Raw genomic sequence first — 12,684 nt, 5'->3', positions numbered from 1 at the left:
AAAAAACGACAAAGTCCAAACGCTCCAGGCGCCGGGCAGGGTGGCGGACCGGGCTGGCCGGGCCGGCGGGAGCTGCGGCTGCCGGGGCTGAGCCGAGTGTCGATGCATGTCGTGAGAACCGGGAAGGGGACAAACCTGTGGCTCCAGGCCGGGTGGGAGTTCCAGGAGGTCGGCCTGACTCTGGAGGTTTTCCCCTTAGCTTTTCCCCATAGGCCAAAAGGGGGGAAGTCAAAAAAGCACCCCCGGCAGATGTATGCAGAAGGGGCTGGAGGGTGACGGAGAGCGGGCTGTTGGCAGCTGTGTGGTGGCTGCTGGCAGCCGTGTGCTGGCTGCAGGGGTGGGCCTGGGCGGCTGCCGAGGGCCCCCTGAGTGCACCTAGCAGTAGGGGCTGATGACCCAGGCTGAGCCTCCGATGTGCCCGGGCAGGACACCCAGGAGGCGGGGAGCAGCCCCCGCTGAAGTCCACGGCATGTGCCAGAGGCGAGTCTTGGAGAAAAAACGACAAAGTCCAAACGCTCCAGGCGTGCCGGCCAGGGGTGCGGACCCGGGTGGCCGGGCCGGCGGGGGCTGCGGCGGCCGGGGCTGAGCCGAGTGTCAGTGCATGTCCTGAGAACCGGGAAGGGGACAAACCGGTGGCTCCAGGCCGGGTTGGAGTACCAGGAGGTCGGCCTGACTCTGGAGGTTTTCCCCTTAGCTTTTCCCCATAGGCCAAAAGGGGGGAAGTCAAAAAAGCACCCCCAGCAGATGTATGCAGGAGGGGCTGGGGGGTGACGGAGAGCGGGCTGTTGGCAGCTGTGTGGTGGCTGCTGGCAGCCGTGTGCTGGCTGCAGGGGTGGGCCTGGGCGGCTGCCGAGGGCCCCCAAAGCGCACCTACCAGCGGTGGCTCAAGACATTGCCTGAGCCTCCGATGTGCCCGGGCAGGACACCCAGGAGGCGGGGAGCAGCCCCCGCTGAAGCCCAGGGCAGTTGGCAGAGGCGAGCCTTGGAGAAAAAACGACAAAGTCCAAACGCTCCAGGCGCCGGGCAGGGTGGCGGACCGGGCTGGCCGGGCCGGCGGGAGCTGCGGCTGCTGGGGCTGAGCCGAGTATTAGTGCATGTCCTGAGAACCGGGAAGGGGACAAACCGGTGGCTCCAGGCCGGGTTGGAGTTCCAGGAGGTCGGCCTGACTCTGGAGGTTTTCCCCTTGGCATTTCCCCATAGGCCAAAAGGGGGGAAGTCAAAAAAGCACCCCCAGCAGATGTATGCGGAGGGGCTGGGGGTTGACGGGGAGCGGGCTGTTGGCAGCTGTGTGGTGGCTGCAGGGGTGGGCCTGGGCGGCTGCGGAGGGCGCCTTCAGAGTGCACCTACCAGTAGGGGCTCAAGACCCAGGCTGAGCCTCCGATGTGCCCGGGCAGGACACCCAGGAGGCGGGGAGCAGCCCCCGCTGAAGCCCACGGCAGTTGGCAGAGATGGGTCTTTGAGAAAAAACGACAAAGTCCAAACGCTCCAGGCGTGCCGGCCAGGGGTGCGGACCGGGCTGGCCGGGCCGGCGGGAGCTGCGGCTGCCGGGGCTGAGCCGAGTGTCGATGCATGTCGTGAGAACCGGGAAGGGGACAAACCTGTGGCTCCAGGCCGGGTGGGAGTTCCAGGAGGTCGGCCTGACTCTGGAGGTTTTCCCCTTAGCTTTTCCCCATAGGCCAAAAGGGGGGAAGTCAAAAAAGCACCCCCGGCAGATGTATGCAGAAGGGGCTGGGGGGTGACGGAGAGCGGGCTGTTGGCAGCTGTGTGGTGGCTGCTGGCAGCCGTGTGCTGGCTGCAGGGGTGGGCCTGGGCGGCTGCGGAGGGCCCCCTGAGTGCACCTGCCAGCGGTGGCTCAAGACATTGCCTGAGCCTCCGATGTGCCCGGGCAGGACACCCAGGAGGCGGGGAGCTGCCCCCGCTGAGGTCCATGGCATGTGCCAGAGGCGAGTCTTGGAGAAAAAAATGACAAAGTCCAAACGCTCCAGGCGCTGGCCAGGGGGGCGGACCCGGCTGGCCGGGCCGGCGGGAGCTGCGGCTGCCGGGGAAGGTCTGGGTGTCAATGCATGTCCTGAGAAGCGGGAAGGGGGCAAACTGGTGGCTCCAGGCCGGGTTGGAGTTCCAGGAGGTCGGCCTGACTCTGGAGGTTTTCACCTTGGCATTTCCCCATAGGCCAAAAGGGGGGAAGTCAAAAAAGCACCCCCGGCAGATGTATGCAGGAGGGGCTGGGGGGTGATGGAGAGCGGGCTGTTGGCAGCAGTGTGCGGGCTGCTGGCAGCCGTGTGCTGGCTGCAGGGGTGGGATTGGGCGGCTGCTGAGGGCCCCCTGAGTGCAGCTACCAGCGGTGGCTCAAGACATTGCCTGAGCCTCCGATGTGCCCGGGCAGGACACCCAGGAGGCGGGGAGCAGCCCCCGCTGAGGTCCATGGCATGTGCCAGAGGTGAGTCTTGGAGAAAAAAACGACAAAGTCCAAACGCTCCAGGCGCCGGGCAGGGTGGCGGACCCGGCTGGCCGGGCTGGCGGGGGCTGCGGCGGCCGGGGCTGAGCCGAGTGTCGATGCATGTCCTGAGAACCGGGAAGGGGACAAACCGGTGGCTCCAGGCCGGGTTGGAGTTCCATGAGGTCGGCCTGACTCTGGAGGTTTCCCCCCTGGCTTTTCCCCATAGGCCAAAAGGGGGGAAGTCAAAAAAGCACCCCCAGCAGATGTATGCAGAGGGGCTGGTGGGTGATGGATAGTGGGCTGTTGGCAGCTGTGTGGTGGCTGCTGGCAGCCGTGTGCTGGCTGCAGGGGTGGGCCTGGGCGGCTGCGGAGGGCCCCCGTAGTGCACCTACCAGTAGGGGGCTCGAGACCCAGGCTGAGCCTCCGATGTGCCCGGGCAGGACACCCAGGAGGCGGGGAGCAGCCCCCGCTGAAGCCCAGGGCAGTTGGCAGAGATGGGTCTTTGAGAAAAAATGACAAAGTCCAAACGCTCCAGGCGCTGGTCAGGGGTGCGGACCCGGCTGGCCGGGCCGGCGGGAGCTGCGGCGGCTGGGGAAGAGCCGAGTGTCGATGCATGTCCTGAGAACCGGGAAGGGGGCAAACCAGTAGCTCCAGGCCGGGTTGGAGTTCCATGAGGTCGGCCTGATTCTGGAGGTTTTCCCCTTGGCATTTCCCCATAGGCCAAAACGGGGGAAGTCAAAAAAGCACCCCCAGCAGATGTATGCAGAGTTGGGCTGGGGGGTGATGGGGAGCGGGCTGTTGGCAGCTGTGTGGTGGCTGCTGGCAGCCGTGTGCTGGCTGCAGGGGTGGGCCTGGGCGGCTGCGGAGGGCCCCCGGAGTGCACCTACCAGTAGGGGCTGAAGACCCAGGCTGAACCTCCGATGTGCCCGGGCAGGACACCCAGGAGGCGGGGAGCAGCCCCCGCTGAAGTCCTTGGCAGTTGGCAGAGGCGAGTCTTGGAGAAAAAACGACAAAGTCCAAACGCTCCAGGCGAGCCGGCCAGGGGTGCGGACCCGGCTGGCCGGGCCGGCGGGAGCTGCGGCGGCCGGGGCTGAGCCGAGCGTCGACGCATGTCCTGAGAACCGGGAAGGGGACAAACCGGTGGCTCCAGGCCGGGTTGGAGTTCCATGAGGTCGGCCTGACTCTGGAGGTTTTCCCCCTGGCTTTTCCCCATAGGCCAAAACGGGGGGAGGCAAAAAAGCACCCCCAGCAGATGTATGCAGGAGGGGCTGGGGGGTGACGGAGAGCGGGCTGTTGGCAGCTGTGTGGTGGCTGCTGGCAGCCGTGTGCTGGCTGCAGGGGTGGGCCCCGGGCGGCTGCGGAGGGCCCCCAAAGCGCACCTACCAGTAGGGGCTGAAGACCCAGGCTGAGCCTCCGATGTGCCCGGGCAGGACACCCAGGGGGCGGGGAGCAGCCCCCGCTGAAGTCCATGGCATGTGCCAGAGGCGACTCTTGGAGAAAAAAACGACAAAGTCCAAACGCTCCAGGCGTGCCGGCCAGGGGTGCGGACCCGGCCGGGCCGGCGAGAGCTGCGGCGGCCGGGGCAGAGCCGCGTGTCGATGCAGGTGGTGAGAACCGGTATGAGGGTAATCCTGGTCGCTCCGGGCCGAGCCAGGGTTCCAGGAGGGCGGAAGGAGCGGGCCCGTTTCCCCTGATAGCGCCGACGACGGTAAAATAAGGCCTCGCAAAACGTCAGCACGAACACCTTGTCGGGGTATAAGGGAACGAGCGGTGTGCGGTCTTTGACAAAGTGACAGTATTTCTCCAAGAAAAAGCACCCCCGGCAGATGCGTGCAGACGGGGCTGGCTGGTGACGGAGAGCGGCGGGCTGTTGGCAGCAGTGTGCTGGCTGCAGGGGTGGCCCGGGGCGGCTGCGGAGGGCCCCCAAAGTGCACCTGCCAGCAGTGGCTCAAGACCCTGGCTGAGCCTCCGATGTCCCCGGGCAGGACCCCAGCAGGCCGGGCACGGACCGCAGCTTGCCCCCTTTGCCGTCCGATGAAGCTTGCACGGTCAGAAAAAGTTTCAAAGTCCCAACGGGGGAGAGAGTGTTGACGGCGAGGGGGCGCTGGCTGCTCCAGGGGCCGGGAGGGAGGCCCTGGAGGTCGGCCAGGGGGTGAGTGGAGCGGCCCCCGTGTGTCCCTGAGCGTCCCCCGGTCTTTGGTCGAGAGGGGGTCTCAGCCGCTAATGTGCCCGCCCGGGTACCTAGGGAGGCCGGCCTGGGGCGAGTGGAGCAGCCCCCGTGTGTCCCTGAGCGTCCCCTGGCGTTTGCTGAAGAGGGGGTCTCAGCCGCTAATGTGCCCGCCCGGGTACCTAGGGAGGCCGGCCTGGGGCGAGTGGAGCAGCCCCCGTGTGTCCCTGAGTGTCCCCTGGCGTTTGCTGAAGAGGGGGTCTCAGCCGCTAATGTGCCCGCCTGGGTACCTAGGGAGGCCGGCCTGGGGCGAGTGGAGCAGCCCCCGTGTGTCCCCGAGCGTCCCCCGGTCTTTGGTGGAGAGGGGGTCTCAGCCGCTAATGTGCCCGCCTCAGGGAGGCCGGCCTGGGGCGAGTGGAGCAGCCCCCGTGTGTCCCCGAGTGCCCCCCGGTCTTTGGTGGAGAGGGGGTCTCAGCCGCTAATGTGCCCGCCTCAGGGAGGCCGGCCTGGGGCGAGTGGAGCAGCCCCCGTGTGTCCCTGAGCGTCCCCCGGTCTTTGGTGGAGAGGGGGTCTCAGCCGCTAATGTGCCCGCCCGGGTACCTAGGGAGGCCGGCCTGGGGCGAGTGGAGCAGCCCCCGTGTGTCCCTGAGCGTCCCCCGGTCTTTGGTGGAGAGGGGGTCTCAGCCGCTAATGTGCCCGCCTCAGGGAGGCCAGCCTGGGGCGAGTGGAGCAGCCCCCGGGTGTCCCTGAGCGCCCCCCGGTCTTTGGTGGAGAGGGGGTCTCAGCCGCTAATGTGCCCGCCTGGGTACCTAGGGAGGCCGGCCTGGGGTGAGTGGAGCAGCCCCCGTGTGTCCCTGAGCGTCCCCCGGTCTTTGGTGGAGAGGGGGTCTCAGCCGCTAATGTGCCCGCCTCAGGGAGGCCGGCCTGGGGCGAGTGGAGCAGCCCCCGTGTGTCCCTGAGTTCCCCCCGTTGCTCGCTCAAGAGGGGGTCTCAGCCGCTAATGTGCCCGCCTGGGTACCTAGAGAGGCCGGCCTGGGGTGAGTGGAGCAGCCCCCGTGTGTCCCTGAGCGTCCCCCGGTCTTTGGTCGAGAGGGGGTCTCAGCCGCTAATGTGCCCGCCCGGGTACCTGGGGAGGCCGGCCTGGGGCGAGTGGAGCAGCCCCCGTGTGTCTCTGAGCGTCCCCCGGTCTCTGGTGGAGAGGGGGCCTCAGCCGCTAATGTGCCCGCCTCAGGGAGGCCGGCCTGGGGCGAGTGGAGCAGCCCCCGTGTGTCCCTGAGCGTCCCCCGGTCTTTGGTCGAGAGGGGGTCTCAGCCGCTAATGTGCCCGCCCGGGTACCTGGGGAGGCCGGCCTGGGGCGAGTGGAGCAGCCCCCGTGTGTCCCTGAGCGTCCCCCGGTCTCTGGTGGAGAGGGGGTCTCAGCCGCTAATGTGCCCGCCTCAGGGAGGCCGGCCTGGGGCGAGTGGAGCAGCCCCCGTGTGTCCCCGAGCGTCCCCCGGTGTTTGGTGGAGAGGGGGCCTCAGCCGCTAATGTGCCCGCCTCAGGGAGGCCGGCCTGGGGCGAGTGGAGCAGCCCCCGTGTGTCCCTGAGCGTCCCCCGGTCTTTGGTGGAGAGGGGGTCTCAGCCGCTAATGTGCCCGCCTCAGGGAGGCCGGCCTGGGGCGAGTGGAGCAGCCCCCGTGTGTCCCTGAGCGTCCCCCGGTCTCTGGTGGAGAGGGGCGTCTCAGCCGCTAATGTGCCCGCCTCAGGGAGGCCGGCCTGGGGCGAGTGGAGCAGCCCCCGGGTGTCCCTGAGCGCCCCCTGGCGTTTGCTGAATAGGGGGTCCCAGCCGCCAATATGGCCGCCCGGGTGCCCGGGGGAGCCGCCTGGGGTGGCCCTGTGCAGCCCCCGTGCGCCCCTGAGTGTTTTTCAGTATCTGGCCGAGACACCCCCTGACCCTCCGGCGGTGTCCGTTTGGAGTGCCTGGTGCCTGGGCACAGACCGCGGCAGCTCCCGCTGGCCGCATTGACAGAGTGCTGAAAAAATGACAAAGTCCGAAAATGCCTGAGAACCGGGAAGGGGACAAACCGGCGGCTCCAGGCCGAGCCGGAGTTCCAGGAGGTCGGCATGATTTTGCCGGTTTCCCCATAGGAGGTGCCAAGTTGCCAAAATGGGGGAACTCAAAAAAGCACCCCCGCCAGATGTATGTAGGGGGGCTGGATGGTCGATAGGGAGTGGGTGCCTGGCAGCAGGGGCCACCCCGCGCAGGTGCCCCGGGGGGCCCGCGGGGGGCCCCCGAAGACACCCCCCCCAGCACTCGCTGAAAACCCCGTCCGAGCCGCCCGCGCTGCCCGGAGGGAGTCCCGGGAGGCCGGGCACGGCCCGCGGGTCTCTCCCTCTGCCCCCCGGTGAGGTTTGCACGGGGGGCAAAAGTTTCAAAGTCCCGACGGGGGCGAGAGACAGTGCGGCGAGGGGTGGCGGGCTGCTCCGCGGACCCGGGGGAAGCCCGGGGAGGGCTGCCTGAGGGCGCGGAGGGCCCCCTGAGAGTGCCTACGGGTAGTAGGTGAGAAACCCTGCCTGTCCCTCCCACGGGGCCGGGCAGGGACCCCGGGAGGCCGGGCAGAGCCCGCAGGTCGCCCCCTTCCCGTCCGATGACGCTCACACGGTCAGAAAAGTTTCAAAGTCCCAACGGGGAGAGAGTGTTGACGGTGAGGGGGTGCTGGCTGCTCCAGGGGCCGGGGGCAGCCCCTGGAGGTCGGCCTGGGGGTGTGGAGGGGCCCCCTGGGAGCACCCAACAGAAGTTGCTCAAGACCCTGCCTGAGCCTCCGATGTGCCCAGGCGGGACCCCAGGAGGCCGGGCACAGACCGCAGCCTGCCCCCTTGCCGTCCCATGAAGCTTGCACGGTCAGAAATGTTTCAAAGTCCCCACGGGGGGAGAGTGTTGACGGCGAGGGGGTGCTGGCTGCTCCAGGGGCCGGGGGCAAACCCTGGAGGCTGGGCACGGACTGCGGCAGCCCCCCTTGCAGTAGAACAAAGTTTGAGGAGACAAGTCATGAAAATGACAAAGTCCAAACTGCTCCATGCGCCGGCCAGGGGTGCGGACCCGGCAGGCCGGGCCGGCGGGGGCTGCAGCTGCCGGGGCTGAGCCGAGTGTCAGTGCAGGTCCTGAGAACCGGGAAGGGGACAAACCGGTGGCTCCAGGCCGGGTTGGAGTTCCAGGAGGTCGGCAGGACTCTGGAGGTTTTCCCCTTGGCATTTTCCCATTGGCCACAATGGGGGAAGTCAAAAAAGCACCCCCAGCAGATGTATGCAGAGGGGCTGGCTGGTGATGGGGAGCGGGCTGTTGGCAGCGGTGTGCTGGCTGCAGAGGTGTGCATGGGCGGCTGCGGAGGGTCCCCCTGAGTGCACCTGCCAGCAGTGGCTCAACACCCTGGCTGAGCCTCCGATGTCCCCGGGCAGGACCCCAGGAGGCTGGGCAGAGCCCGCCGCTTGCCCCCTTGCCGTTTGACGAAGCTTGCACGGTCAGAAAAAGTTTCAAAGTCCCCACGGGGAGAGAGTGTTGACGGCGAGGGGGTGCTGGCTGCTCCAGGGGCCGGGGGCAACCCCTGGAGGCTGGGCACGGACTGCGGCAGCCCCCCTTGCAGTCGGACAAAGTTTGAGGAGGCGAGTCATGAAAATGACAAAGTCCAAACGCTCCAGGCGCCGGCCAGGGGGGGCGGACCTGGCTGGCCGGGACCGGCGGGAGCTGCGGCGGCTGGGGCTGAGCCGAGTGTCAATGCAGGTCACGAGAACCGGTATGAGGGTAAACCTGGCCGCTCCGGGCCGAGGCACGGTTCCAGGAGGGCGGAAGGACCGGGCCTGCTTCCCCTGATAGCGCCGACGGCGGTAAAATAAGGCCTCGCAAAACGTCACCACGAACACCTTGTCGGGGTATAAGGGAACGAGCGGTGTGCGGTCTTTGACAAAGTGACACTATTTCTCAAAAAAGCACCCCCCCCGGCAGATGTGTGCAGAGGGGCTGGCTGGTGATGGAGAGCGGGCTGTTGGCAGCAGTGTGCTGGCTGCAGGGGTGGCCCGGGGCGGCTGCGGAGGGCCCCCAAAGCGCACCTACCAGTGGTGGCTGAAAACCCCCGCAGAGCCTCCGATGTGCCCGGGCAGGACCCCAGGAGGCCGGGCACAGACAGCAGCCTGCCCCCTTTGCCGTCCGATGAAGCTTGCACGGTCAGAAAAAGTTTCAAAGTCCCAACGGGGAGAGAGTGTTGACGGCGATGGGGGTGCTGGCTGCTCCAGGGGCCGGGGGGAGCCCCTGGAGGTGGGCCTGGGGGTGTGGAGGGGCCCCCTAGGAGCACCCAACAGTCGTGGGTCAAGACCCTGCCTGAGCCTCCGGTGTGCCCGGGCATGAACCCCAGGAGGCGGGGAACAGCCGTGGCAGCCCCTGCTGAAGTCCTTGGCAGTTGGCAGAGGCGAGTCTTGGGGAAAAAAATGACAAAGTCCAAACGCTCCAGGCGCCGGCCAGGGGGGCGGACATGGCTGGCCTGGCCGGCGGGGGCTGCGGCTGCCGGGGAAGATCCGAGTGTCAATGCAGGTCCTGAGAACCGGGAAGGGGACAAACCGGTGGCTCCAGGCCGGGTTGGAGTTCCATGAGGTCGGCCTGACTCTGGAGGTTTTCCCCCTGGCTTTTCCCCATAGGCCAAAACGGGGGGAGCCAAAAAAGCACCCCCAGCAGATGTATGCAGAGGGGCTGGGGGGTGACGGAGAGCGGGCTGTTGGCAGCCGTGTGCTGGCTGCAGGGGTGGGCATGGGCGGCTGCGGAGGGCCCCCTGAGTGCACCTGCCAGCGGTGGCTCAACACCCTGGCTGAGCCTCCGATGTCCCCGGGCAGGACCCCAGGAGGCCGGGCGGAGCCCGCCGCTTGCCCCATTGCCGTTTGACGAAGCTTGCACGGTCAGAAAAGTTTCAAAGTCCCAACGGGGAGAGAGCGTTGACGGCGAGGGGGTGCTGGCTGCTCCAGGGGCCGGGGACAACCCCTGGAGGCTGGGCACGGACTGCGGCAGCCCCCCTTGCAGTCGGACAAAGTTTGAGGAGACAAGCCATGAAAATGACAAAGTCCAAACGCTCCAGGCGCCGGCCAGGGGGGCGGACCCGGCTGGCTGGGCCGGCGGGGGCTGCGGCTGCCGGGGCTGAGCCGAGTGTCAATGCAGGTCCTGAGAACCGGGAAGGGGACAAACCGGCGGCTCCAGGCCGAGCTCGAGTTCCAGAAGGTCGGCCTGACTCTGGAGGTTTTCCCCCTGGCTTTTCCCCATAGGCCAAAATGGGGGAAGTCAAAAAAGCACCCCCCGCAGATGTATGCAGAAGGGGCTGGGGGGTGACGGGGAGCGGGCTGTTGGCAGCTGTGTGGTGGCTGCTGGCAGGCGTGTGCTGGCTGCAGGGGTGGGCCTGGGCGGCTGCCGAGGGCCCCCTGAGTGCACCTACCAGCGGTGGCTCAAGACATTGCCTGAGCCTCCGATGTGTCCCCGGGCAGGACACCCAGGAGGCGGGGAGCAGCCCCCGCTGAAGCCCACGGCAGCTGGCAGAGATGAGTCTTTGAAAAAAATGACAAAGTCCAAACGCTCCAGGCGCCGGGCAGGGTGGCGGACACGGCTGGCCTGGCTGGCGGGGGCTGCGGCTGCCGGGGCTGAGCCGAGTGTCAATGCATGTCCTGAGAACCGGGAAGGGGACAAACCGGTGGCTCCAGGCCGAGCTCGAGTTCCAGGAGGTCGGCCTGACTCTGGAGGTTTTCCCCCTGGCTTTTCCCCATAGGCCAAAACGGGGGGAGCCAAAAAAGCACCCCCGGCAGATGTATGCAGAGGGGCTGGGGGGTGATGGAGAGCGGGCTGTTGGCAGCTGTGTGGTGGCTGCAGGGGTGGGCCTGGGCGGCTGCGGAGGGCCCCCTGAGTGCACCTGCCAGCAGTGGCTCAAGACCCTGGCTGAGCCTCCGATGTCCCCGGGCAGGACCCCAGCAGGCCGGGCACAGACCGCAGCCTGCCCCCCTTGCCGTTTGACGAAGCTCGCACGGACAGAAAAGTTTCAAAGTCCCAACGGGGAGAGAGTGTTGACGCCGAGGGGGTGCTGGCTGCTCCGGGGGCAACCCCTGGAGGCTGGGCACGGACTGCGGCAGCCCCCCCTTGCAGTCGAACAAAGTTTGAGGAGACAAGTCATGAAAATGACAAAGTCCAAACTGCTCCAGGCGCCGGCCAGGGGGGCGGACCCGGCTGGCCGGGCCGGCGGGAGCTGCGGCTGACGGGGTTGAGCCGAGTGTCGATGCAGGTCACGAGAACCGGTATGAGGGTAAACCTGGCCGCTCCGGGCCGAGGCGCGGTACCAGGAGGGCGGAAGGAGCGGGCCTGTCTCCCCTGATAGCGCCGACGGCGGTAAAATAAGGCCTCACAAAACGTCAGCACGAACACCTTGTCGGGGTATAAGGGAACGAGCGGTGTGCGGTCTTTGACAAAGTGACAGTGTGTCTCAAAAAAAGCACCCCCGGCAGATGTGCGCGGACTGGGCTGGCTGGTGACGGAGAGCGGGCTGTTGGCAGCGGTGTGCTGGCTGCAGGGGTGGCCCGGGGCGGCTGCGGAGGGCCCCCTGAGTGCACCTACCAGTAGTTGCTCAACACCCTGGCTGAGCCTCCGATGTCCCCGGGCAGGACCCCAGGAGGCCGGGCACAGACCGCAGCTTGCCCCCTTGCCGTCCAATGAAGCTTGCACGGTCAGAAAAAGTTTCAAAGTCCCAGCGGGGAGAGAGTGTTGACGGCGAGGGGGCGCCGGCTGCTCCAGGGGCCGGGGGGAGCCCCTGGAGGTGGGACTGGGGGTGTGGAGGGGCCCCCTAGGAGCACCCAACAGTCGTGGGTCGAGACCCTGCCTGAGCCTCCGGTGTTGCAGGGAAGGACACCCAGGAGGCGGGGAACAGCCGGGGCAGCCCCCCTTGCAGTTGAACAAAGTTTGAGGAGACAAGTCATGAAAATGACAAAGTCCAAACGCTCCAGGCGCCGGCCAGGGGGGCGGACACGGCTGGCCGGGCCGGCGGTGGCTGCAGCTGCCGGGGCTAAGCCGAGTGTCGATGCAGGTCCTGAGAACCGGGAAGGGGACAAACCGGTGGCTCCAGGCCGGGTTGGAGTTCCAGGAGGTCGGCAGGACTCTGGAGGTTTTCCCCTTGGCATTTTCCCATTGGCCACAATGGGGGAAGTCAAAAAAGCACCCCCAGCAGATGTATGCAGAGGGGCTGGCTGGTGATGGGGAGCGGGCTGTTGGCAGCGGTGTGCTGGCTGCAGAGGTGTGCATGGGCGGCTGCGGAGGGCCCTCTGAGTGCACCTGCCAGCAGTGGCTCAAAACCCTGGCTGAGCCTCCGATGTCCCCGGGGAGGACCCCAGGAGGCCGGGCACAGACCGCAGCCTGCCCCCTTGCCGTTTGATGAAGCTTGCACCGTCAGAAAAGTTTCAAAGTCCCAACGGGGAGAGAGTGTTGACGGCGAGGGGGTGCTGGCTGCCACTGGGGCCGGGCTGGAGCCCCTGGAGGTCGGCCTGGGGGTGTGGGGGGGCCCCCTGGGAGCACCCAAGAGCAGTTGCTCAAGACCCCGCCTGAGCCTCCGATGTGCCCGGGCATGAACCCCAGGAGGCGGGGAACAGCCGTGGCAGCCCCTGTTGAAGTCCTTGGCAGTTGGCAGAGGCGAGTGTTGGTCAGGAAAATGACAAAGTCCAAACGCTCCAGGCGTGCCGGCCAGGGGTGCGTACCCGGCTGGCCGGGGCGGCGGGAGCTGCGGCTGCCGGGGAAGATCCGAGGGTCAATGCAGGTCCTGAGAACCGGGAAGGGGACAAACCGGTGGCTCCAGGCCGAGCTCGAGTTCCAGGAGGTCGGCCTGACTGTGGAGGTTTTCCCCCTGGCTTTTCCCCATAGGCCAAAACGGGGGAAGTCAAAAAAGCACCCCCGGCAGATGTATGCAGAGGGGCTGGCGGGTGATGGGGAGCGGGCTGTTGGCAGCAGTGTGCTGTCTGCAGAGGTGTGCCTGGGCGGCTGCGGAGGGCCCCCTGAGTGCACCTGCCAGCAGTGGCTCAACACCCTGGCTGAGCCTCCG

The sequence above is a fragment of the Eleutherodactylus coqui genome, chromosome 8 (genome assembly GCF_035609145.1).
Source record: "Eleutherodactylus coqui strain aEleCoq1 chromosome 8, aEleCoq1.hap1, whole genome shotgun sequence".
Taxonomy (NCBI): Eukaryota; Metazoa; Chordata; class Amphibia; order Anura; family Eleutherodactylidae; genus Eleutherodactylus; species Eleutherodactylus coqui.
This window is presented reverse-complemented; position numbering follows the sequence as displayed.